Consider the following 26,124-nt stretch of genomic DNA (forward strand, 5'->3'; position numbering starts at 1 on the left):
GACTGGACGCCCACAAGCCGGGGCGCCCAGCCTTCCGCTCTCCGCGACCGACGGCTGGGGCGCGGCTCCCGCCCTCCCGCTAGCTTTGCTGCGTGCGGGGCTCAGGCTCACCCCGGGGACTGCCTGGGGCTCAGAGCTGGAGCATGGTGTTTGTCTCCGGGATTTCTCTATCATTGAATTCCCTATCCCGGAGACCCCAGGTCCCAGGGGGGAGGGACGCTCCGGGCGCAGACCCCACCCTCGAGCGGGCGGGTCACTTTCGGACTCAGCCCCTCCAGAAGGGACCCTGAGCTGCCTCCACCCCGGGACGCTGAGACCTCCCCTCTCTGGATGCCTCCAAGCCTTCCTTCGCGGCCCTGGGTTAATACCACGCTCGCCTCATCCTGGCATTACCCGGGGCTATTTCGGACCAAGGATTATGTGGAGACGTGAAGGGGCGAGACTGCCCAATGACGCGGGCCCTTGGCGTCCCCACAAGTTCGCAGCCCGCGGGCTGGCTGCTGGCTCACCTCTGGTGGGTGTTGAAAACTGGTGCGCAGCCCCTCTCCGCGGAAGCCCGGGCACCAGTCCGGGGCACGAAACGGACTTTGGGTGGGCGGGCTTCAGGTAATATTGGGTTGGGGTTCCTGCGTCCACGCCCTGTATACCCATTCTGTCCCTATGTCTTTGGGACGCCTAACCCACACTCCATGTGTGGACTGGAGGGAGGAGAAAAATGGTTGGGGGTGGTTGGGAAGAGGAAAGGTGGTGGTCTGCAGTTAATCTTGATCCCCAAATCCTGTGTGGATGAAAAGGTAGGGAGGGCCTCCTGATTCCCAGAAATCCAGGTAAGGTCATCTGAGATCCCATGTCTCCCTCACCTAAGGTGAGTCTGTGCCAGTCTGTAGTCGTGGGGCAGAGGGTCCCTGCCTTCCACCCTGCTTCCTGCGCAGGTTCTGGGCAGTGTTGTTGGGCTCTGGGTAGGCTCTGGAGGGGGAGAGTTGTGAGGATGTGGGTGAGATCTGGGCATTATCCTTGCCCCTTGCCCCCTCCCCTCAATTCCTGCTTTCTTTTTATCCTGGGAAGGAGCAGTGAGGCCTGTGATAGATGTATCATGTGAGAAAGAAGAGATTGCCTATGTCCTGTGCTCTGCCTCTGGCTCTGAAGTCTTTGGGATCCCCTTCATCACTAGTTCCTCCTACAGTGGTTGTGGGTCAACTAGTGCTACTTTCAGGGGCCTGAGCCCTTGTCTTCCAGGCAAAGGCAAAAGGAAAGCTGGGGGCTGCTAGGTAAATCATTTAGTAACCGAGGGAGGTGGCACTCCAGGGTAGGGATGGGAGCCCTGCTTTCATAGGAAACAGTGACATGCTGTTGGCCAATGCCTCAAGCACTGTCCCCACATGGATTCCTTTTCCCCTTCAAATTCACCTCTGATATCCAAGTATGAGGATGGGAAGATTCTAAGAGGCAGTGAATCCTGCCTGTATGGGCATCCTCACAGTATGGCATCCTTACTTAGATGTGGGTTTAGATGCAGGGTTTCACAAGTCCCTAGCCCTGTGTCAGCCTGGCTTCCCTTAGTTGAGACACAGTCAGAACCTAAGATAGCATCCCCTTGGAGAGAAATGGTGGCAACACAGTCCCTGACCAAAGTTGTAGGTCAGGAGAGCTTATTCAACTTGAATGTGCACACTAAGTGCCTAGGGATCCTATCTAATAAAAGTAATATGCAAATTGACCATACCTTTGCTACACATCCAAGCCACATCCAACAACCAATCAGGTTAAGTATGCAAATTAACCCAACCAAGATGGCTGCAGCCACAGAGAGAGCAAGAGGCTTGGGTTTCTCTGGTAATGGAGGAAGCCAAGCTTTCCACCTGTCCTGGCAGACACAGACCTCCACTCAAGGCTACAAAGTTTCAATTATAAAAGATAAATAAATCCCAACAAAAATGGCAGCAGCCATGGAGCTGGAGAAAGCAGGAGGCTTGAGTTGCCCTCTGCGATAGAGGAAGCCAAGTTTCCACAGCCCTGGCCTGCCTTGGCCTCCACTTACAGATACAAAGTTTCAATTATAGAAGATAAATAAATTCCAGATCCCATTTGGGCCACCGGGGAGCTGTGGCTGGCCTGCAAACCACCACAGGCCCCTCACCTAGGCCACCCTACACCCCAAGGGAACCCCCACCCTGATTCAGGACACCCTTCAGGACAAACCAGCCAGCCCTTACCCATGTATCAGGCCCCTAGCCTATCTAATTCTATCTAATAAAATAATAATATGCAAATTGACTGTCACCCCAACACACAAGATGGCTGCCCCCATGTGGTCAAAGATGACTGCCCCATGTGGACACAAGATGACCACCACAGCAGGGTGAGGGCAGCAGGGGAGGGCAATTAGGAGGGATCAGGTCTGCAAGGGAGGGCAGTTGTGGGTGATCAGGCAAGCAGGAGAGGGCAGTTGAGGAAAATCAAGCCTTTAGAGGAGGGCAGTTGGGGAAAATCAAGCCTTTAGAGGAGGGCAGATAGGGGTGACCAGGCCTTTAGGGGAGGGCAGTTGAGGTGACCAGGCCTGTAGGGGAAGGTAGTTAGGGTCAAACAGGCTGGCAGGGGAGCAGTTAGGCATCAATCAGGTTGGCAGGGGAGTGGTTAGGTGGTGATTGGGCTGGCAGGCAGAAGCAGTTAGGAGCAATCAGGAAGGCAGGCAGGCAGGCAGTTGGGAGCCAGCAGTCCTGGGTTGGAGAGGGTGCAGGCTGGGCTGAGGGACACTCACACCTGTGCATGAATTTTGTGCACCAGGCCTTTAGTTGTACTATAATGCAGATTCTGGCTTTAGGTCTGGGGCAGGCTGGAGAGCCTGCATTTCTAACAAGCTCCAGAGAGGCAGCTTGGACCACCAGTATATTGACAGGTATCACTTGAGATCCCATCTTCCCGCATCTGCTTCATTTCCTTTCATGGGAGACTCTTGTGGGGGCCGGTGGGGTTTGGGTAAGCCGGGGGGGGGGGGGGGGGGGGAATGGGCTGAAAGCTACTTTTCCACACCTGGATTTGAGGTGCCCATGGGTCATTCATGGATCAAGTTGATTTATGCCTAGGGAGCATGGGATAATCCATCCTCTGAGAGTAGTCAGCTTTTAATAAGTGCCTTTTTTATGTAAAGCCATTAGTGATGTGCATATAAACATGAAAGAAGAAGAGAAAAAAAGAGCAGAGAGGAAAAGAATAAACAGCTCTAATGGAGAAAGGGACACGGCAGACAAATTGGGTCTGATGGCCAGTTTGGCACTTGATCATCACACCACTTCTCTTAGCCTCAGGATTTTTAAAATGCCCCCAAAACAGAGATGATCATAGCTGTCTCCCACACTGAGTATGAGTGAAAGTGATGGGTGTTGAGGAAACTGGCCCACAGGTGCTTAATGCCGTTCAGGTTCTTCCCTCTTCAGCCAGGTTTTCATTTCTTTTGGGCCAACTAAGCACAGGCAGGAGGTGAACTTCCTGGCAACATGGCGAGACCACCAGGGGCCTGGTGCAGAGACTTGGAGTGGGGAACACGGCACCGTGAAGAACCGCTGTCCAGAGTTGGGGTGGGGATGGGGTTGACCATGCTTGTTGAAACAGGAACATCTGTGCATGAGCTCACCAAGACAACAGGCAGGGCAAGGCCACAGCCTCAGAACTGTTTCCTGCTGGGGGACTTTGCTCCACTTTCCCTTGGCGCTGGAGTGCCCACCATCGGGCACTGCCAGTGGCCTCTCCCAGGCCCTGCTGTCTACAGACAGGGGCCCTTGTAGGTCAGGGTCCAGGGAGCATGTCAGGCTAAGCTAGGCCTGGCTTTCCTTTTTCTAAGCAGCCTTGCTGCTCCAGCTTGAAACAGGAGTCCTCTGCTCCTGCTGCCTCTGAACAGGACGGCCCTGACATCTGAAAGGGAGAGTCTCCTGCTGGGGGACAGGTAGGTGCAATTGAACAGGTTCACATAGGCCAACAGTCATCTTAGTACCACCTCACCCAAGCAGTCCTTGAGTAGGATTACTGGGCATGGTGGGAATTTTTAAGCCCAGAAACATTTAAACCCTTTCTCAGAAAGTAATTTTTCAACCACTACTGAAAGATATTATCATGAGTGTCTCAGCTTTGGGGAAAACAGGCTGATAACAGGAAAGAAATAGGATACATTTGATTACATTGGGCTCTTTAAGTCGCGTTTTTTTTTTGTTTTTGTTTTTTTTGTGACAGCAGAATTTATTTCCAGTGTTTCGTGGGCTACATTCTAACGATGTTTTTAGAACTGTCCCCCTCCCACCAGGGGCTTAGACACATGGTAGGTGCTCAGTAGATATTTAAGTGAATGACCGCAGGGGGATTAATTGATAAGGACCACTGTGTTTCTTCTAGAAAGCTTGAACTCTAGGAGGCATTGCTGGTTGAGTAACATAGAAAACCAAGTCACTGGAATGACAGCCACGTCTGCTGAGGGCATCCTTTATATGGGTCTTGCTCCAGGTCTTTGCACGGATCACTCCTATGATGCAGGAGCACGAATTTTACAGATGTTGAAACTGAAGCTCAGAGAGGTTATATGACTTGCTCAAGTTTTTCACCTGGCTAGTGGTGGAGCCAGGGGTGGGCTCAGGTATAGGCCCTCTGCTCTCATCCACTTGCCATGCTGAGGAGTGATCATACAACCTCCTGGGGCCATGCCAGTCCCAATCTCTAGTGCTGGAAGGAAGCCCCCATGCAGGGCTTTTGTCCGGCCACACAGGATCTTGTCACCAAAGCCAGGCCCTGCCTTCACCTGAGGTAGCGGTGTGCTGGGGAAAGGACTGAACCAGGTGATCCCATCTAGACTTCCATTTTTTAGAATGTTTGACAGAAGTAAATGGTGTCCTAAAGAGGTCATAGGGGAGGCCTCTGTGAAACAAACTTCTCGCTTTCTCATCCCCTCCAGCCCTCAAGTGCTGTCACATCACCCTAGAGAACACTTTCCTGAAGTTCTGAGCTGGTGACTCACTCTGGGGGAGGTTTCCAGGGGGATTCAGTCTCTTTTACATTACCAGATAAGCCCTCTTCCTGGGTCTGTGGTGACATTAACCATGAGGACTGTGCACTGGTTTGAAGGAAAGCTTGAGGGAGGCCAGTGAAGAGGGATGACTGGAAGCAATGGTGGGAGGAGCTGTACTTGGAAGGGTCCTGGCCCTGAAAGAGTGTCATCCTTTGAAGTAGCTGGGAAGTACTGAACTCATGGTCCTGGTTCTGAAGATCCGAGGGCTTTTTACCATCTTTCTCCCTGTCTTTCTTAGCACAGAGTGGGGACTGTGCAGGCCAGAGATGCTGACCTGTAAGGGTGGCAGAGGGCAATGCTGTGCTCATATTTTCATGAAATCATATTCCTGTTCTCCCAGACAAGATAAAGTCGAGTAGCCAATGCCAGAAGGATGGCCTTCAGCCAGGAGTAAGCTGCACCATGCTCTTGAAGGCTTGTCCTGCTCGGAAAAAATGTATTCAATTCCAAGGGAGCAGGGTGAGCAGTTCTTACTTTTCCAGCAGATGGTAGAATCTACAGAAGGATCAGAGTATTTCTTGGAAGCTTCGCTAAACAAATTATTATCTTACAACCTGGAAAACACATCATGAAATGCTTCTTATCTAGCTTGGATTGAGAAACACAGGGAGCAGCATTGTGTGTGAAATGAAGTTGAGACCTGCTCGTTTCCAGTGTATGTTTCTGGGTTCAGGTTCAGCCTGTGGTGCTGGAGGAGGTGCAGCTGTGCCCAGTGGAAGGCAGTGTGAGGTGTGAGTTTGTGGCATCAGCACTTTTTGTCTGTTGGGTGGCTATATATCAGCTGTTTTGTCTATGAAATTGTTTTGACAACTGATTGTGTTTTTTGTTCTTTGCTTAAGAAAAAGCAGTGCTTTGCCTGACTTGAGAAGGGCACCGTTTTGAGCTTGTTGGGTAGGTGTCATCTTTGTAATTGCCACAGCGCAGCTGAAAAATTGCACAGAGACCATCCAGGAGTTTGGGAAGAACTGGAGTAGGGGAAGGTGAACTGACCTACTTGAAACTACCGGTGAGGCTAGGAGGAGGTCCAGGGCCACAGTCGTGGCCTGGAAATTCTGTGGGCCTTGAATTTGCCACCCCTATCCAGTGCAGATGCAGGCCAGGCTGCAGCTGAAATGGCTCCAACTGTAAACCAAGCTTGGCCCAGTGACAACACTGAAGGAATTTTTAGCCTTTGGAGTTTGAGTCTTGCGCCTTCTGCAGGGCTGGCATTTATTCAGGACACGCCAGAACAGGTACTACAAACGCTCTGTGCTTTTGTTTTGATTGGTAAGGAGCTACAGGCTTGAGTTTTTCAATGTGTCTCCTACCCCAACTGGCCTGACCTTGCTCTGAGGACCCTCTAGGGTAGGGGTGTCGAACTCAATCAGAGAAGGGGCCAAAATCTAAAATCCAGCCTAAATCGCAGGCCGAATGGTTTACTGAACAGTCATAAACTGACAATGTCATAAACTGACAGTGGAGTGCAGTGATGACAGCGCGGTGCTGGCCACATTGCAAGGCCTGGCGGGCTGGATTTGGCCCGCTGGCCTTGTGTTTGACACATGTGCTCTAGGGGAATAACTGGAGCAATTAAGCCCTGCCCCTACAGTGTGTCCCGTCCCGCCTCAGCCACCTCCCAGCAGTTTGGACTTTACAAATAAGGCCAGGTGTCATCTTTAGCTCCGAGGCATTTCCCCATGTAAGATGGAGAGGGCTCCTTTTGCTCTGGAAGTGACATGGAGGGATTGTGGAGGTGTCTGGCATTCTATGACACAGTGAATGGAAGCTCTAGGGCCAGAGATAGTTAAGGTATTGAGAATACTTTTGAAGATTGTTTTTCCCCCGTGGGTTTTTTTTTTTAATTACTTTTTTTATTTTTTATTGTTTGAAGTATTACAAATTGTGGTACATATGTCTCCTTTTTTCTCCCCATTGACCTCCTCCGCCCCGGCCTTCCCTACTCCCCAGTACATGCCTTTACCTGCTCTCCCGCCCCCCCCTTCCCCCCCCCCCCGTGTCTTGTATCCATTGGTTATGCTTATATGCATAGGTACAAGTCCTCCGGTTGATCTCTTACATTCATATTCCTGTTCTCCCAGACAAGATAAAGTCGAGTAGCCAATGCCAGAAGGATGGCTTTCAGCCAGGAGTAAGCTGCACCATGCTCTTGAAGGCTTGTCCTGCTCGGAAAAAATGTATTCAATTCCAAGGGAGCAGGGTGAGCAGTTCTTACTTTTCCAGCAGATGGTAGAATCTACAGAAGGATCAGAGTATTTCTTGGAAGCTTCGCTAAACAAATTATTATCTTACAACCTGGAAAACACATCATGAAATGCTGTTTGGCCTGCCGCCGCCCCCCCCCCCCCACCTTGCAAACACACACACACACACACACACACACAAAACCTTCCCTGATTTCCTGCTGTAGTTTGGCAGTCTGTTTGATTCTTCTTTGCCTCTGTATCTGTTTTTTCCCCATTTCTTTCCTTTAAAAAATCTTGCCTCTGCAGACTAGAAATAAACATATAATAACAAAAAATGTTTGAGTCCCAATTTCAGTGTCCAACAGTTCTGAGTCCCCTTTTCAGTGTTAAATAGTTCTTATGTGTACATGTCAGCAATGATATCTGGATGATGGAGAGATGTGGCAATGCAAGTCCCACCCTCTCTGGTTTGGTCTTAGGCAACCTGCAGTGACGCACAGCTGCTGACTGCTAGCGTGGCAAGGCGTCGTCAAGTGTCTTTTCTTCTCTGGACTCTTTCTCCTCTTGTCTTCGTGGTTGGAGTAGTCCTGTCAATTCCTCTCTGTTGCAGGAATCCACCTGGTCTTAGAGTTGTTTTCTGAAAATATGCAGACATATTCTCGACCAAAAGTTAATAAAGGAATCTTCTATATAATTGATTTGGGATCCTTTTTATTTTTTCCTTTGTCTTATTTAGACACCATGTGTGTTTTTCATGGTTGTCTTGCTATTAGCATTACATATGAAAATTAATTTTGTAAAGTAAAATTTTCTACATATAATTTACTTATAGGATATTTTTCCTTACATAATATTACACTATTATCCCCCCCCCTTTTTTTTATTAATGGAGGCTTTTGTAAATTTTATAATGCAGTCTTGATAACTTTAAATTTTATTTTTTTTGCCCAAAAATATGATTGCTTCAGTTCATTTCATGTTCAGGAATTTTACCATGAGATGAACTACCAATAGAAATTTTAGTTACTACTTTAGGAACAGTTTTTTGTTTAGTACAATTAAATTTTCTTGAATATTCACTTATTTCAATTAGCCTATTTAAATTAATCTGAAAATTTGATTACTATTTTACTGTCAAATTTAATACTCTACAAATTTAACAATCTTAGCTTACCCTGTAAATATTAGTGGAAAGTATTATTTGCATTCTTGAGTAGGCCCTGAGCATTCCTGGTGCTAGGCTAGATATAGGGCAGCTGCTGTCCGCCAAGTCTCTGTTTGTACCTGGGTCCCTATCTGAGCTGGGCCAAGTCTCTGTCTCCTGTGTCCCGATATGAGGTGGGCATGGGAAGCAAAGCAGCTATGGGGGCAGGAGACCTCCCTCTGAAAGGGTGAGGGTTCAGGCCCCTGCAAGGTTGGGGGCATGAGGGTTTGTGCTCCACCTCTGTTGACCCCCAAGTTCTCTCCTGATGGCCCCTCTGAGACTGTGCCTGTCTTGGTTGTTCCTTCCCTGAGGAATCTTATCCGTCTCTGGCTTTCAGCCTGGAACAGGAGCAGAGCCCCAGCTCCCTGTGATCCATCACAGGAGTGGACCCCCAGTGATGGATCAATCGCAGGGAGCAGGAGCGGACGGACCCCCAGCAATCAATCGCAGGGATCTGGGGCTCCCCTCCTGCCCAAGAGGCTTTTGGCCTGGGCAGGGCTCAGCCCGTGATTGGTGTGAACTATAGAGGAAACACCTTTTCTGACTGCACATTGGCTAAACTTCCTTTATGCCACTGGTAATATTCTTAGTAACATGGGTAATAAGAATTCAAAAAGGTGATCCAGGGTTTCTTCCACCACACTTCTGGAGAAAAAATGAAGTTCCACTGCTAGAGGGCTAAGAAATGTCATATCCTGCTCTAGCTGGTTTGGCTCAGTGGATAATGCCTAAACTTGCCAACCACAGGGTCCGGGTTTGATTCTGATCAAGGGCATGTACCCAGGTTGCAGGCTCCTCCCTGGCAGGGGCCCAGATCAGGGCTCCTGCAGGAGGCAACCAATCAAAGTGTTCCTCTCACTTTGATGTTTCTCTCTGTCTTTCCCTTTCTCTTCCACATTCTCTAAAAGTCAATGGAAACATATCCTCAGGTGAGGAAGAAAGAAAGAAAGAAAGAAAGAAAGAAAGAAAGAAAGAAAGAAAGAAAGAAGGAAGGAAGGAAGGAAGGAAGGAAGGAAGGAAGGAAGGAAGGAAGGAAGGAAGAAAGAAAGAAAGAAAGAAAGAAAGAAAGAAAGAAAGAAAGAAAGAAAGAAAGAAAGAAAGGTCATATCCTATGAAAGACACACATTGAAAGTGCCTAAAGAAAGTTGTTATTTTTTTCTTGGTGAAGGGACTGGAGTCCATGTTGATGAAAACACCTTGGTGGCTGTGGTGACTAGCAGTGGCTGCAACAACGGGGTGATGGAGCTGGTGCCTTCCCCTGATCAGCCCAGTCACCTCCCGCAAAGGGAGGCCAGGCTGTAGCTTAGACCCGCTCCCCATGGGGTGCAGGCTTAAGCCGTCAGTAGGACATCCCCTGAGGGCTCCCAGTATGTGGAAGGGGGCAGATTGGGCTGAGGGACCTCCTCCCCTACCCCCAATGCACTAATTTCATTTCCCTAGTATAAAAAATAAAATAAAAATAAAACATTAAATCTAATCTATATTAGTGGTTGCAATAACCTTAAGAGAAATGGTTTCATGTGACAAAGAGTTTTAAATGAAATTCTCTGTAGTCTGAAAATTATTTTGGAAAGAAACAAAGAGAAGTTTCCTTCAACAGTTGTAAGGATTATAATTGAAAGTCAATATATTTGGCCTCTTGAACTAAAGTAAGTAATTTGTGTTTTCGCCTCCCTGACAAATTTTATATAAAGTTAGAAAAAGAAATTGACAGTCAGTTTGAAATTGAATTGCCATGGCCTAGAGCAAAGAATATCCTTACATGATATTATTCTACAATGTCATTATAATTTTAGATATTTTACAACAGCATATTGTACAATTATTCCAAGCAAACTTACAAACTAATTCTTTGAATGTTTGGCAGCAATTTAAAAAAGGACATGAAAGGATTTAATCCTTTTCAGAAGGAATTAAGGCACTGGGAAGGCACCTGAGCATTCTATATTGGCCCCTTTTTTGCCAAGCGGGATGTCTTCTCATAATCCAATTGCCCTCAGCTGTTGCCTGAGCTTTCTGTTCATGATGAGCTTGAAGCCTCATGATGGCCGGTACCATGGATCTGTCTCTCTCCCAATCATGTGAGGTGGGCTCTCCCTGGAGAAGAAACCTGAGTTCCCCAATGTTGTTGGTGGTGGTTTTTTGTTTGTTTGTTTGTTTGTTTTTTTAATGTTTCAAACATATGGAAAAGTTGAAAGAATTGTACAAAGCAGAACACCCCCCAGTTTCTACAAAGAAGGTTTTGCAATGTTTGCTTTATTACATGTATGTCTATCCTGAAAGGTGTTTGGGACTATGTTGGTGTGGGGCTAAGGGAGAGGGAGAGACTAATATTTATGAAGTGTCTGTGTGGCCCAGGAGCCAGACTGAGTACTGCACACACACTGCCTCCATGTCCTTGTATTCAATGTTTTTGAGTGACTCGCATAGGATTATTGTTCTTGATCGAGGCAATTCTCCCTCTGCCTCTACTATGTGACGGGGTCATAGACCCATACAGGGCAGGTTGCAGAGATAATTGGGCCTGGATAGGAAGTGGGGATAAGTGTTGTGCAACCCAGAGCAGGAAGAAGATGGCCACTCAGGTGTCAACACAGGCTTCCTGGAGGAGGTGACATTAGAGCCAGGGCTCGAAGAACAAGAGGAGGAGGATGATATTAAAGCAAAGGAAAACAGCACATGTGAAAGGCTAGGTGAGAAGGTAGGTGGCATATTTGATGTGGCTGGTGATGTCATGGTCATCCAGGCCTGAGATAAGGTCCAAACAGGCATGGACTAGCCTGGGTGGCACTTGCCTAGTGCCCGTATCTAGCCTGGGGACAAGCTTTACCTTCTGAAGCTGTGCTTTGTCTGATCCCTTTTTAGGAAATGCTTGGTTTTCCTTCTTGGAAGGCAAGATTTACAAAGGATCAACATAGGAATCCTGGATTTTGCACCTACACTTAGAACAATTCAATTATAATCAAACCACAGTAATGACTGAACCCACCCCAGGTGCTGTATACTGAGCACATTCTCCTTTGCATCCCCACTGACACCCTGACTCTGTCTTATCATCCCATTTTTCAGATGTGAAAACTGAGGCTCAGAGAAGTTAAGCAGTTTGCCCAGTGACCTAGTGGTGAGGCGTGTTTGTCTTCAAAGTCCATGCAGTTTGCCATCACACTGTGATGCTTCAGAGCTCTTTATTGATGTGTGAATGTTTTGCACATATTTGGAGCTTTTTTTAGATATGGTATGATCAACTCAACCAAACTTTTGGCTTCAGAGAGCAGAATTAAGTTTAATATCCCATGCAAGCACAGCTATGGTTTTTTCCTTTTGAGATTTGACCTCTCACCTGCTGGGGTCACCTTGGAGAAGTTTTTACTGCCAGGAGTCTGAGTTCCTTTTCAGAAATGGCGGGGTCACAGGCAGTAGGTGTACCTGTGCAGGGGAAGGGACCCTCAGGCATCAAAGACCCAGTGCTGGACATTCCACCTTGAGTTGGCCCCAATTTCCCACTCCAAACATGTGAACCACCTACAAAGCTGTTGGTGAAGCAGCTCAGGGCCTTTCTACATGTGTTCATTCACCAGGACATATTGGAACTGACCCATGGTTGTTTTGGCCGATTGGCATTTATGCCACCTCTGGCTCAGCCGTCCCCCTTGTTGGTTGAATGGCCTGTTTGCTCTGCATATACCCTTGCATGAAGAGGGTCTGAACTTGCAGAGAATCAAGGCACCTGGAGGTGGCCCTCCTCATCTGGACCACAGTGAATAGGGCTCATCAAGGGCTAAGAAGGGCCTCCATTGAGGGCATCATGGGTAAGTGAGTTTGGTGGAGCCCACTGTTTGTAACATGCCTGTGAAATGGCCGACAAGGTGGGGCTGGAGCTAGGTGCTGGAGGTACCCACTATCTTCCTGGATGGTCTCAGTGTTAGGTCCAGCCTTCAGGAACCCTTCTAGGGAAGTGTGTGTGTGTGTGTGTGTGTGTGTGTGTGTGTGTGTGTGTTTGTGTGAGATTTGGGGATGGGACCTAGGGTCCCTAAACAGTCAGAAGTTGGATGCAAATGGTGGCTGGCCCATGTGGTTACCCAGGGGTAAGATTCTGGTGGGATCCTGGCCTGGAGCCTCAGCTCTTCTTTCTCTCCTTGGCCTGTGAGATGAACCTTCCTGAGCTTCAGCTTCATTGTCTCTAATGAAGTGATGCCTGGGTCTCCCTTTTGGGGTTGCCCTGTAGGGGGTGGGGTGCCTGGCATGGTTGAGACACAGCAAGCAGACAGTGTGCGTGGAGCAGAGTGAGTGAGGGGATAGTGTGGGAGAGGAGTGGGAGGGGACCCAGATGTTGGGTGGGCAAGGTGAGCACAGAAGGACTTTGGGAGACAGGAGTCCCTGGATGGTACTGCGGAGGAGGGCTATAATTGCACTAAGGTGTGGACAGGACTTGGCTCCTAGAGATGGAGACGAGGTGACCAGTGAATAGGAAGTTGTAGGAGATGCTTCAGGACTTGGGTGATGCAGGGACTTTCTCTCCTAGAGTTCTGGTGGAGGCAGACAGGAGCAAATGGGTTTTAAATAAAAGGAACAGGGTCCTATTTGATATTTTCCTCCAATACCTGCCTGTCTAGATTGGAAGGAGATCATTGCTTTACCAGAGGAAAGCTCCATGTGCTATGTCAGTCTTTGTTGCCTTCAGTGTTTCTTAGACTAGTGAGTGAGTGGGGACCATCCAACATCCCTGGACCCTACCTCAAGCTCCTCCCATTTTATTCATCTTTCTGGAGGAGCAGCCCGAGCAGGGATGCCCACTTTCCCCAGGATGTCCAGGGATTCTAGATGGTTCCTGGTCTGAGTACACATGTATGTAGTATGTAGACTGTGGCAATGGTCAGTACACGCACTCTGTGACCACAATACTCCCTCTACCATGTACCTGCTCTGTCTTCCCTGGCCAGTTAACCTCTCTGTATCTCAGTTTTCTCACCTATAAACATCACTTTTTCCATAAACGGTCGTGAGGATTAAATCAGAGTATTCCTCATTTTTACTAGTTTCTACCCTGTTTCTCTGAAAATAAGACAGTGTCTTATATTAATTTTTCTCCCAAAGTTGCACTAGGTCTTATTTTCGGAGGATGTCTTATTTTCGGGAAAACACGGTATGACTTCCCTCTTTCTAGGTTGAGAAGTTAATTTGATGTTAGAGAAAAGTTATGGGGATGGGACCTAGAGTCCCTAAACAGCCTGAACTTGGATTTGGATTTGGATTTGAGCATACACCTATTATCTATCTACCACTCATCCTTCTGCACATCTGGTGCAGCTGTTTTTGAGTCAAGCCTTGTAAGACTTGCTGTCATAATCTCTTTAAACTTCACAGCTTCTTCACAGCTTCTTTACAGCTTCTTCACATGTAGGATAGTCGTGGAGACTTAATGTTATTAAAAAGCAGAATGCTCCCCACAATAAAGCAGAGCCCACCATTGGTTCACATCTCTTTCTAGACTTCTTTGAGGCTTTACTTCCCCCCAGCTCAGCAGTTATCAAACTTCTAGAGGATTTGTCTAGAGGATTTATCCAGTGGTGTATTACAGTCCCCTACTATGATTGTATTGTTGTCAATCTTTATCTTGATATCTTCCAGTATTGGGTGCATATATTGTATATTTACTAGGGTTATATCCTCTTGTTATATCGATCCCTTTTATTATGAAGTGGCCTTCCTTATATTTTGTTATGGCCTCCACTTTGAGGTCTATTTTGACGGATATAAGTATTGTTACCTCAGCTTTTTTTTTTCATTTCCATTTGCCTGAAAAATATTTTTCCATCCCTTAACTTTCAGTCTGTGTTAGTTCCTTGTTCTGAGGTGGGTCTCTTGTAGACAGCATATATGTGGGTCATTTTTTTTTTAATCCATTCAGCCACTCAATGACTTTTGATTGGAGCATTCTGTCCGTTTACATTTAAAGTTATTATTGATAGGTTCTTGTTTGTAACTATTTTTATTTTTGTGCCTGTGTTCCTTCTTCCCTTTTTAGTTCTTATTTTACACCAGTCCCTTTAGCATTGCTTGCATTGCTGGCTTGGTGGTGATAAGCTCCCTTAGCCTTTTTTTTTTTTTTTTTGTCTGTGAAGCTCATTATTTCCCCCTTCAATTTTGAATGATAGCCTTGCTGGATAGAGTATTCTTGGATTCAGTCCCTTGCTTTGCATCACTTGGTAAATTTCCTTCCATTCTTTTCTGGCCTGATGTGTTTCTGTTGAGAAATCATTTGATAATCTAATGGGAGATCCCTTTTATGTAACTTTCTGTCTCTCCCTTGCAGCCTTTAAGATTCTTTGTCCTAAACATTTGCCATCATAATCATGACATGTCTTGGTGTGGGTCTTTTCGGGTTCATCTTGTTTGCAACTCTGTGCTTGTGTGATATTTTTCTTTCCCATATCAGGGAAGTTTTATGACATTATTTCTTCAAATAGGTTTTCTAGCCCTTGTTCCTCTTTACAGGGGACTCTTAGAGCACATGTGTCAAACACACGGCCCGCGGGCCAAATCCAGCCCGCCAGGCCTTGCAATGTGGCCCGCACTGCGCTGTCATCACTGCACTCCGCTGTCAGTTTATGACATTGTCAGTTTATGACTGTTCAGTAAACCATTTGGCCCGCGATTTAGGCTGGATTTTAGATTTTGGCCCCTTCTCTGATTGAGTTCGACACCCCTATCTTAGAGTATAATAAAACCTGTCCAGTAGACAGAACATTGCCCAGACAGAATGAAGGCAGGGGCAGGAGCTAGATGAGAATTTTGGGAGTGGAGACCAGAAGTGGCAGGCCCTAGGGGAGAAAGCTGCTAAGCAGGAAGACAGGTATGGACCCAGACAAGCGGAGTGAGCAATGAGGAACCTGCACAGAGCTCCCTCAGGGACAAGGAGAATGAATTATTTGTCTTTGCTATTCCTGTAAGGGGACCTGAATATGTGTTGAATGAAAGAACAAATTAATGAATGAGTAAATGGATAAGTAAATGAATGGCTCAATCTAGGAGTCACTTTAAATTCTTTGGGTACCTGTGGCTGCGTCACAAACTAAATCCTAGAGGCTTCAACCAAGCACCTTTTGTATCTTGAGAGTCTACCATCAGGGCTGGGCAGGTCTTCAGTGTTGAATCTTCTCTTTGTTGTCAGTAACTCAGTAGTATTCAAATTGTGGGTGGGCTGGTCTGAAGGCTCCAAACTGGCTTCATTACATGTCTGGGAACTTGTGGATACCAGTATGTCTGGAAGTCTGGGCAAAGCTGAGACTGCTGACTGGAGTATCTACACGTGATCTCTCCAGCCTGGAGGTCTCAGGGCATCGCACTTTTTGGGTGGTGACCCAGGGACCCAAAGGCGAGTGGGAAATGGGACTGGACTTTGGGAATTTTGTGACTAGACTTTGGCAAATCTTGAGGGTCACTCCTGCCACATCCTGTTGGTCAAGTGGATCCCAAGGCCAGGTTAGAATTATACTCCACTTTCAGTGGGAGGAGGAGTGAGGATGAGCAGCTTTCTTTAACTCACCACAGGCCATGTGTCACATTTCCCACCTCAAGGTAACAAAGTCTTGGACAGTCAGGGCTTACCCGCAGGTGGGCCCAGTTTTTGCCTCTGTGTGAAATGTGGCAGCCTGCCCTGCCCCTTTGGGGTGACCTTTTGGTGCCAGGTAACTTTCTATGGGTGGATGTTATCTGAAAAGCATTCTCCCATAGTTCCTTAGGAGACCAGCACCCTGAGCTGGGAATACCTACCAGGCCTGTGACCTGACCAGGGGCTGCGCTGGGGGGTAGAGCTGGCCCGCACCCCCCACCCTCTTACTGGGGAAATACTAGCTCACTCTCTGCATCCCTTCTCTGAGCTTTTTTGTGCACTCCTGCCATTCAGTGAAGCAGCTAAAGCATCCAGGGAGAAGACAGGGGTCCAGAGGAAATCAGGACTGCTGATGTATTTTGATAACTGCAGTGATTAAATGCAGTAAATGATGCTGCATTCCCATTTCTGCCTTCTCTCCCAACATTATGGCTAGTATTAGCAGCATCACTCCTGCCTGGGGAGTGGGTGGGGGTGAGGCAGGTGTCCTGCCAGGAAGGAGTAGGCATCCCACAGTCTCATTCCCTTCCTGCCAGGGCCTTCAGATGAATCCCAAATCCCAGAGGCCACGATCGGGTGGTGTTGAAGAGTTGAGCAGAGTGAACTGAGCCCCAGGGCTGCAAGGTGAGCAAGCAGGGTGTGTGCTTTTTCCTCTTCTTATTTCTTCTCCTTTGCAGATGCAGGTGTTTCTTGAAAGCACTTTTTTTTTTTCTCAGAACCTGTCCTGGGGGGGTGGCCAGGAGGCTAAATTTACTCTTACTGCCACTCACTCCAGACACATGCCATTTTCACACTCCAGTGACTTTGCTCATGCTGTTCCCTCTGCCTGGAATGCCCTTCCCACACCTTCTATTCCTGCCTCTAGAAACCCCTTATTTCCTATAAGCATTGGCTACCATCTCAGAACTTTCCATGATTTTTTAAAAAATATATTTTATTGATTTTTTTTTTAACAGAGGGGAAGGAAGAGGGATAGAGAGCTAGAAACATCGATGAGAGAGAATCATCAACCAGCTGCCTCTTGCACACCCCCTACTGGGGATGTGCCCGCAACCACGGTACATGCCCTTGAGCGGAATCGAACCTGGGACCTTTCAGTCCGCAGGCCGACGCTCTATCCATTGAGCTAAACTGGTTTCGGCAGAACTTTCCATGATTTTGATACTCATTAGAATAAGCCTTTCTTTATATTTATGTTTGCAGCCCTGGTCCCTCCAGGGACCTCCTGTCTGTGTTACTTTGACTGTGCCATGCCCAGGTGCCTGCATGTCCCCTCTCTCTGTTTCTGTGGTTGCTGGGGAGGGTGCTCCTGCTAGCAGTGGGCTGGACATGGCATGCGAAGACAGGACTCTGCAAGCCCCTACCCACAACCTGAAAGCTCTAGGCCAGGAGGAGAGGTGTGGATGGCCTGGACCCTAGCTGTGGGAACAGCCCCCTTATGAAAGAAATATGGTGACTCTGGCCCCCAAGTTTTTATTTACCAGGTGCCAAAATCCTGACCCCTCAGCCAGAGGGTTGCAGAAGGAAGGGAAGGCAGCTTTTATTTTCTTCTCTTCATTAACGTTTTAGTGTAAAAGCTGGTATCTTTTATCTCCCCACTGAGTTGGCACTGCAGGTTTGACACACTAAGTGTGTGCAGGGAAGGAATGGAAGAGATCCTTACTGCCTGGTGGGGAAACCGACAGCCCTGGCCTCTCCCCTGTGCAGGGAACTGTGAGGAAAGCCTGCCCAGGCTGGCAGGGAGAACGTCTGGAGGGACTGCAAGCCCCTAATAGTGCTAGTTCCCCTTTTCGGGGACCCACATTGTGAGTTCTACTTCTGTCTGTCTAGGATGGGATTGACTTTGATTTCTTCTCAAAGTGGCTGAAACTTACAATATTTTTCTCCCTGAATGGTTTTTCTTTGCTTTAATTCGATTGAAATGGATCACTCCATCCCCAAAAGCTGGCGGCTGCTTGGCTTGCTGGGAGTCCCCTGGTTTGATGGGAAAGTCCCCAGGCTGGGGACTTCACAGGGCCTGTGGGATGAGCTCTGCCTGGCCATGGGCAGTCTGAGCTTGACTTTCTGACGGGGAAAGGCTAGTGTTGGTGCTGTCAGACCTGCGCTGGATCCCTGGGTATTTCTGAGGTTGAGACAACTCCAGGGAAAGGAGTGTCAAGGCTGTGAGGCTTGGGTTGAACACCGCCACCTCTTCTGCCTCAATTTGCCAAGCGCAGTTTGGTTAATAAAAATTTCTGGATCTGGGTCTGACTTCTGGCTCCATCCTGAGTAGCAAGGGACATTCCACGTCTGGAAAGTGGGCATAAGAACAGAGACTGGAGCTCTTCCTGAGGGACAGATCCAGAAGGAAGTGCAGTACTGCTGCAGGCGTGCACATGCTGTAGTAGTTCTTAGCCATCATTCTTCTGGAGGTTGTAGGGAAAGTAGTAAATGAGGTCTTGGAGGTAAAGAAGGATGGCCTCTGACATAGATGGGTGGGTGCGTGACCCAGACAGTTGCCTCCCAGTATCTGCTTTGCTCTTCTTCTTTAACATTAATTTTTTTTTTAATTTTGTCTTTTAATATGTCCATGAGGCCAACCAGAATAAAGACTGCATTTCTCAGTCTCCCTGGTACTCAGATGACATGTGACTTTGCTCTGACCAATAAGAGGTCAGCGGGAGTGTGGTGCTTAGCTTCCAGGAAGCGCTTTTAAAAGGAGAGGTGGGTCCTTCGCCCCATGCTCCTCTGCTCTATTGGCTGGAATGAAAACCTGGGACAGCCCTTTGGTTTATGAGGACAAAGCTGCACCACAGAGAGAGGAGGTCAGGGAGCTGGAAGGGGCCCGGGTCTTGACAACCTGGGGAGCATGACTGCCTGCTCCCAGACTTACATGAGAATAGCTCTGTGTAAGTCTGTGCTGGGAGATTTGGTCTTGATCCCTCTTGGTCAGTCCTAAGGTTATAAGGAGGGTGGTTTGACCACAACCCTGGGGCCTTTGGTGTTGGATAGTTGCTGAGTTTAATCACTCCGTGATGAGTGCCAGTTATTTCACACAGTTTACAGAGGTGTAGAGTTGGCTGAGATCCCTGGTCCCTGACCCTCAATGGGTGGTAAGTGTCTTGGAACAGAGAGAGCACCATCTGGGGTGGGACTTCTACCCAACAAGGATCCTGGGGGCAGCAGGGTCCTCTTAGGGGAAAAGCAGCTGCAGCTGCTCAGCTAGGGAAAAGGAGAGGGTGGGATGTCACTGCTGTGGACAGTGGGGCAGTGGACACCTGGCCAGACCTTCAAGGTCTGGGCCACTCCTTTGGAGTCTGGAATTGGTGTACTAGGGGAAGACAGGACAGCACAGTGATAGCTGACAGCCCTCTGGCCTTCTGCTCTTAGCTGCATTGCTGGGCGAGAGACAGACAGACACTGACAGAGAAGGTGAAGGGAGAGGCAAGAGATCCAAAGGGACAGAGGCCGGTAGAGACTGAGAGACGTGTAAGCAGTTGTATGTATGTGACCTGTCCACCAATCCCTTCCTTTTTTCTCCTGTGTGTTGAATTAGTAACAGATTTATTCATTCATTTGTTCATTCACAGCACTTGCCAGCCAAGGCTACAATGGAGCAGAGGGAGGCCAGGTTAGTTGTCAGGGGGTGCCATTTTGGCAGGGAAGGGAAGAAGGAGGCCCCACGCCCATCAGATGATGTTTCCACCAAATGTTTTGGAGATATCCATTGGCTGATTTTGAGACTAATGAGAATTGTTAGAGGAATCGCAGGAAAGCAATACTAAGTAACCCAGATCAGAAATGCAGAGAAGTGATGTGTTTTCACTGTTTACTCCCAGCTCTGCCCCTTCCCCTACATGATAGGTGTGCCCTCAGCCCTCCTCTCCTCAATCAAGTGCTTACGCAGCAAACCAGATGACTTTGCAGGCAGGAGAAGGGTCTCCTGATGATTCTGTTTTGATTTAAAAACCAATTTGAGTTTTAAAAGAGAAACGGTGGCAGGCAGCGAGGTAGGAGTTTGGAATAAAGCCTGAACCTGAGGCCTGACGAACAGATGTGAATGCAGCCCTGCTGCTGGGCTCTGTGGAGTGGGCTTGCGGGGGCTCCCCTGGCCCCTCAGGCACACCAGCCAGGCTCAGCAGCGGAGGCCAGGAGCTTAGGGGCTATTTATATCCACTCCAGCAAATCTTTGGATCTTACTGATCATGAGCAAAGCCTGTGTCATGCTCACTTTTGCATACTGACCTCCTAGGTTGACAGGCTTAGGGACAAGAGAATGGCTGAGCTAGAAGAACCTCCCCCTCCACCCTCCACGTCCACACCCAAACTCAGAAAGGCTGAGAGCTTGGCCATTGTCATTGGCTAGTGAGTACCTAGCCCTGTGCTCCTGGCTCTTGTTGGCTGCTTTTGTGCCCTGAGGGGAAGGGTGAGAATGGCAGGGGACAAGCATTAGATGAGCATCTAATATGTGCTATATACTTGTTTTTGCAAAGGAACATTGTTTATTTTATTTTTTAAATTGTGATAAATACATATAAAATTTACAATTTTAACCATTTTTAAGTGTACAACCATCACCACCATCCATCTCCTGAAACCTTTTCATCTTCCCAAACTGAAACTCCCTACCCATCACTCACTAACTCCACATGGTCTTTCCTCCAGCCTCTGCAGATTTTCTACTTTCTGTCTCTATGACTGACTATCTAGGGGGAGCTCATATTCTTGGAATCACAGCATTTGTCCTGCGTGACTGGCTTATTTCACTGAGCACAATGTCCTCCAGGTTCATCCATGGTGTAGCAGGTGTTAGGATGCCCTTCCTTGTAAAACTGAATAATATCCCACTGTATGTATGGACCACATTTTATCTGTTAATGGACACTGATTGTTTCCACCTCTTGGCTGTTGTGAATAATGCTGCTATGAAAGTGGATGTGAAAATACTTCTTCAGTTCCTGCTTTCATTTCTGTTGTTTAAGTACCCAGAATTGGATTGCCAGATCAATCATGTGGTAATTCCTTGTTTAATTATTTTAGGAAATACCATACTGAACACTTTGAGAGCCCCCTTCTCTCCTTCCTTATGAAAGCACTAGAGGCCCACTGCACAAAATTCGTGCACGAGGGGTGGGGGTGGGGAGGAGTGTCCCTCAGCCCAGCCTGCACCCTCTCTAATCTGGGACCCCACCGGGATTGGGCCTACACGGGCAGTTGGACATTCCTCTCACACTCTCACAATCCAGGACTGCTGGCTCCCAACTGCTCACCTGCCTGCCTTCCTGATTGCCCCTAACTGCTTCTGCCTGCCAGCCTGATCACCTTCTCACCACTCTCATGCCAGCCTGATGGATGTCTAACTGCTCCCCTGCCAGCCTGTTTGCCCTCAACTTCCCTTCTCTGCGAGCCTGGTCACCCCTGACTGCCCTCCCCTGCAGTGTTGATCACCTCCAACTGCTCTCCCTTGCAGGCATGGTCCTTCTCAACTGCCCTCTCTTGTAGGCCTGGTCCCTCCCAACTGCCCTCCCCTGCTGGCAATCTTGTGTCCACGTGGGGGCAGGATCTTTGACCACATGGGGGCAGCCATCTTGTGTGTTGGAGTGATGGTCAATTTGCATATTACTCTTTTTTTTTAAAATATATTTTTATTGATTTTTTACAGAGAGGAAGAGAGAGGGATAGAGAGTTAGAAACATCGATGAGAGAGAATCATCGATCAGCTGCCTCTTGCATGCCCCCTACTTGGGACGTGCCTGCAACCAAGGTACATGCCCTTGACCGGAATTGAACCTGGGACCTTCAGTCCGCAGACTGATGCTCTACCACTGAGCCAAACCAGTTTCGGCTGCATATTACTCTTTTATTAGATAGGATAGAGGCCTGGTGCATGTAGAGGCCAGCTGGTTTGCCCTGAAGGGTGTCCCAGATTAGGGGTGGGTGTTCTTTTGGGGCATGGGGTGGCCTGGGTGAGGGGCCTGTGGTGGTTTGCAGGCTGGCCACACCCCCCCAATCACCCAAGGGGAGGCCCTGATATCTGGAATTTATTTATCTTCTACAACTGAAACTTTGTTGCCTGGAGTGAAGGCCTGAGCATGCCAGGGCTGCAGAAGCTTGGATTCCTCCATTGCCCGGGGAAACCCTAGCCTCCTGCTCTTCCAGCTCTGTGGCTGGTGCTATTTCTGTTTGGATTTGTTTACCTTCTATAATTGAAACTTTGTACCCTTGAGTGGAGGTCTGGGCCTGCCAGGGTGTGTGGAAAGCTTAGCTTTCTCCATTGCCAGGGAAACCCAAGGCTCCCTCCTTCTCTCTGTGACTGCAGCCATCTTGGTTGGGGTTAATTTGCATACTTGCTCTGATTGGCTGGTGGGCATAGCTTGTGGGCATAGCTGGGTGATGGTTAATTTGCATATTCCTCTTTTATTAATAGGATTTGCACCAGTGAACCAACCCCCAGGAGTTCTTACCCTTTGTCTCCTCCACCCTAGGATCCTGGCAGGGCAAATTTCTCTTCAATGTAATTAGATCCAGAAATTTGGCTCTGAGAGCCAAGGCCCAGCAGGACCAGCTTTGCTGTCCATAAACAGTGCCCCCCTTAGGGCTTTGGGGGTTCTGGCTGCACCTCAGTTCCAAGTTTGAACTCAGGGCTCTAGCTGGAGATGGGCCGAGGATAAATGGAGCTGAGCAGCCCTGTAGGAGAGGTTCTGTGAGCATTCGTGTCATCGGGGGCAAATGGCAGTGGGGGCTGGCCAGTCTGGGTATGCACTGAGATTCCCATGGTGGAATGGGGTTACTCCACATGGAAATATGCAGGTGTTGGGAATGGTGAATTTCCTGTATTGGCAACTAGCAAGTCACCTAATGGGGATTGGAGGTGTCTCTTTAGCCCCTTTGATATGTCTAGTCACACATGAGGCTTCTCCACTGGACACGTCACATTGGGCACAGCTAGGAGCAAACTTGTCACCTCCCTGAGACCTGCTCTTCCTGGGGGGTCCCCATCTCACCCACTGATTCAGCCACTCACCTAGGCCAGGCCTGGGAGTCATCAGGAACCCCAATCTCCTGCATACCCTTATCCACACCTTAACACCCTGCTCACCCTCCTGCACCCTCTCCCACAGGTCCCATGTTGGCTCATCTACTTTGAGTCAACACTCATTGCTCCTCATTGCTCACCTGAGTTATTCTAACAGCCTCCCCACCTGTTTCCTGCCTCCACTTTGATTGCTCAGCAGCCCCTTCCCACTCCCAGAACACTTGGGAGATCAGCAATCATTTCATGGGGATCAGCCTCTGTTTGTGTCACTCCTGGGGTAGGGTGGGCCTTGTCCTTGCGTGGTTCCAGCATAGAGGTGCTGCCTAGGGGCCTTAGTTATCTAGGAATGGGGGCTCCTGGCATTAACAGGGTGGAGATGCTGGACATGCAGCAACATGAGGGGGCAGGTGGTAGTGGTGGTAGTGGTGGGAGGGGGGCAGAGTGGAGAATCACTGCATATCCTTTGAACATCATGAAGCGAAAATCTGCCCTTAATGCCCTGAGCCTGGAAGCCACTCAAATTTCCAACCTCAGGGCTTCCTCCAGGTACAGCTGGTCTCTAAATTGTGAGAAGTTATACTTTCTTTCATTTTGGATTTGACTGAGAGCTGTTCATGCTTTCAGATAACCATATCACCTTTGGCCATGTCCTGTGTGGCATCGGAGTCCCAATACCTGCTGGGACCTGGCTGCATTTGCAGCAGCCACAGATGTGGGTATGGTTGTTCTCCTTTGCCCCACAGCAGGGTCATAGTGGGCACTGACATGTTGCAGTGACTTCTGTTACTTTCTCATAAATATTTTTTATTTTTTAATGTATTTTTTATTGATTTCAGAGAGGCAGAAGGAGAGATAAAACCATCAATGATGAGAGAATCATTGATTTGTTGCCTCCTGCACACCCTCTATTGGGAATCAAGCCTGCAACTTAAGCATGTGCCCTAACTGGAAATCAAATTGTGACCTCTTGGTTCATAGGTTGATGGTCAAACCCTGAGCCATGCCAGCTGGACGCAGATGTGATTTTTTTCAAATTTACTTTTTAAAATATGTATTGTTGAGGGTATTACCGATGTCTCCCTCCCCTGACCCATTGACTCCCTCCACCCAGTTCCCGCCCCACCCCAGGCCTTCACCAGCCTGTTGTCTGTGTCTATAGGTAATGCATATGTGTATATGAGATATTTGGCTAATTTCTTCATGTTCCCATCCCCCACCTTTCCTCTGAAATTCATCAGTTTGTTCTATGTTTCCATGCCTCTGATTCTGTTTTATTCACCAATTTATTTTATTCATTTGATTTCTTGTTCATTTATTTTGATTTATATATTCAATTTGATAGATATTTATTGCCACTTTAATGTTCTTTTTCTTCCTCCTCCTTCTCCTCCTTTCCCCTCTTCTCTTCCTCCTCCTCTTCCTCCTCTTAAAGAATACCTTTCAACCTTTCATGTAATCCTGGTTTGGTAGGGATGAACTCCTTTAGCTTTTTCCTGTCTGTGAAGCTCTTGATTTGACCTTCAATTCTAAATCATAGCTTTGCTGGGTAGAGTAATTTTGGTTGTAGGTCCTTGCTATTTATCACTTTGAGTATTTATTGCCACTCCATTCTGGCCTGCAAAATTTCTTTTGAGAAATCAGCTGACAGTCATATGGGTGCTCCCTTGTAGGTAACTACTGGTAGCTGTTTTTCTCTTGCTGCTTTCAATATTCTCTCTTTGTCTTTTGCCGTTGGCATTTTAATTATGATATGTCTTGGTGTGGTCCTCTTTGGATTCCTCTTGTTTGGGATTCTGTGTGCTTCCTGGACTTGTAAGTCTATTTCTTTCACCTGGTAGGGAAAATTTTCTGTCATTATTTCTTTCAATAGGCCTTCAATATCCTGCTCGCTCTCTCTGGCACCCCAAAAATCCGGATGTTAGTACGCTTAAAGCCATACCAGAGGATCCTTACACTAGCCTCACACTTTTGGATTCTTCTTTCTTTCTGCCTCTCTGGTTGGATGTTTTTTGTTTCCTCATATTCCAGATCTTTGGTTTGACTCTTGGAGTACGTTGATCTACAGTTGAGTTTCTGTATATTCTTTATTTCAGACAGTGTATGCTTAATTTCTAACTGGTCCTTTTCCATTTTCTTGGTATTCTTATTAAGGTCCTTGAAGGTCTCTTCAAGTTTCTCAGCAGTTTTTAAAATATTCTTGAGTAACCTTATAAATGTGATTCTGAACTCTGTGTCGTCCAGTAGTTTACTTTCCTCCATCTCTTTCATTCGTGACATGCTTCTGTGTCTCCGCATTTTGGTTGCTTCCCTGTGTTGATGGAGTGGCTTTGTGTGGTAGGTGACCTATAGGGGCCAGTAGCTCAGCTTCCCCAATTACCCGAGGTGGTTGCTCTTGGTACACCCCTTTATGGGCTGAGTGCAAAGTCTTGATGTAGTTAAGCCTTGATTGCTGTTGGTACACTGGGAGGAATTGACCTCCAGGCCAACTGGCTGTGAGGACCCACTGAGTTTATAATGGAAGAACTGCTGCTCTGGAGACACGCTTATGGTGTAGGCCTTGTTTCAGTGGGGCTTTGGTGCTCACTGAGTCCACCCCCCAAATGTGTCCCTTATGGATGTGAGGAGTTGAAATCTGGTATCTCACACTGACCATTAGGTACACTGGCTTCTGGATCTTCAATGGGGTGCACTTCAGCTACTGTCTGAGGCCACCCTGCAGGAACTACAGCGAGAACCACAGTTCCTCTCCTCCCTGCTTGGAGCTTGGAAGCTTTGGAGCTGTCAGGTTGCAAGTTTGCTACATTAAACCACAATAGGGAAGGCTATTCATATGCAACAACCACTGCTTGGAGTTTGGGTGTGTTTGTAGATTGTGCAGGCAGAGTCTCAGGGCAAAATCTCAGGACTTCACTAGGCTAGGGCATGGCCAAGAGCGATTGCTGCCTGTCAGCCATATCTGCCTCTCTGACTGCATCCCTGCATCTCACGCTCTCAGTTTTTCAGCCCTGTGCCCTGAATGCTTCTTTCTCTTTCAGTCTAGTTGTAGAGCTTCCTTTTAGC

The sequence above is a fragment of the Pipistrellus hanaki genome (assembly GCF_964339955.1).
Source record: "Pipistrellus hanaki genome assembly, chromosome: 2".
Classification (NCBI taxonomy): Eukaryota; Metazoa; Chordata; class Mammalia; order Chiroptera; family Vespertilionidae; genus Pipistrellus; species Pipistrellus hanaki.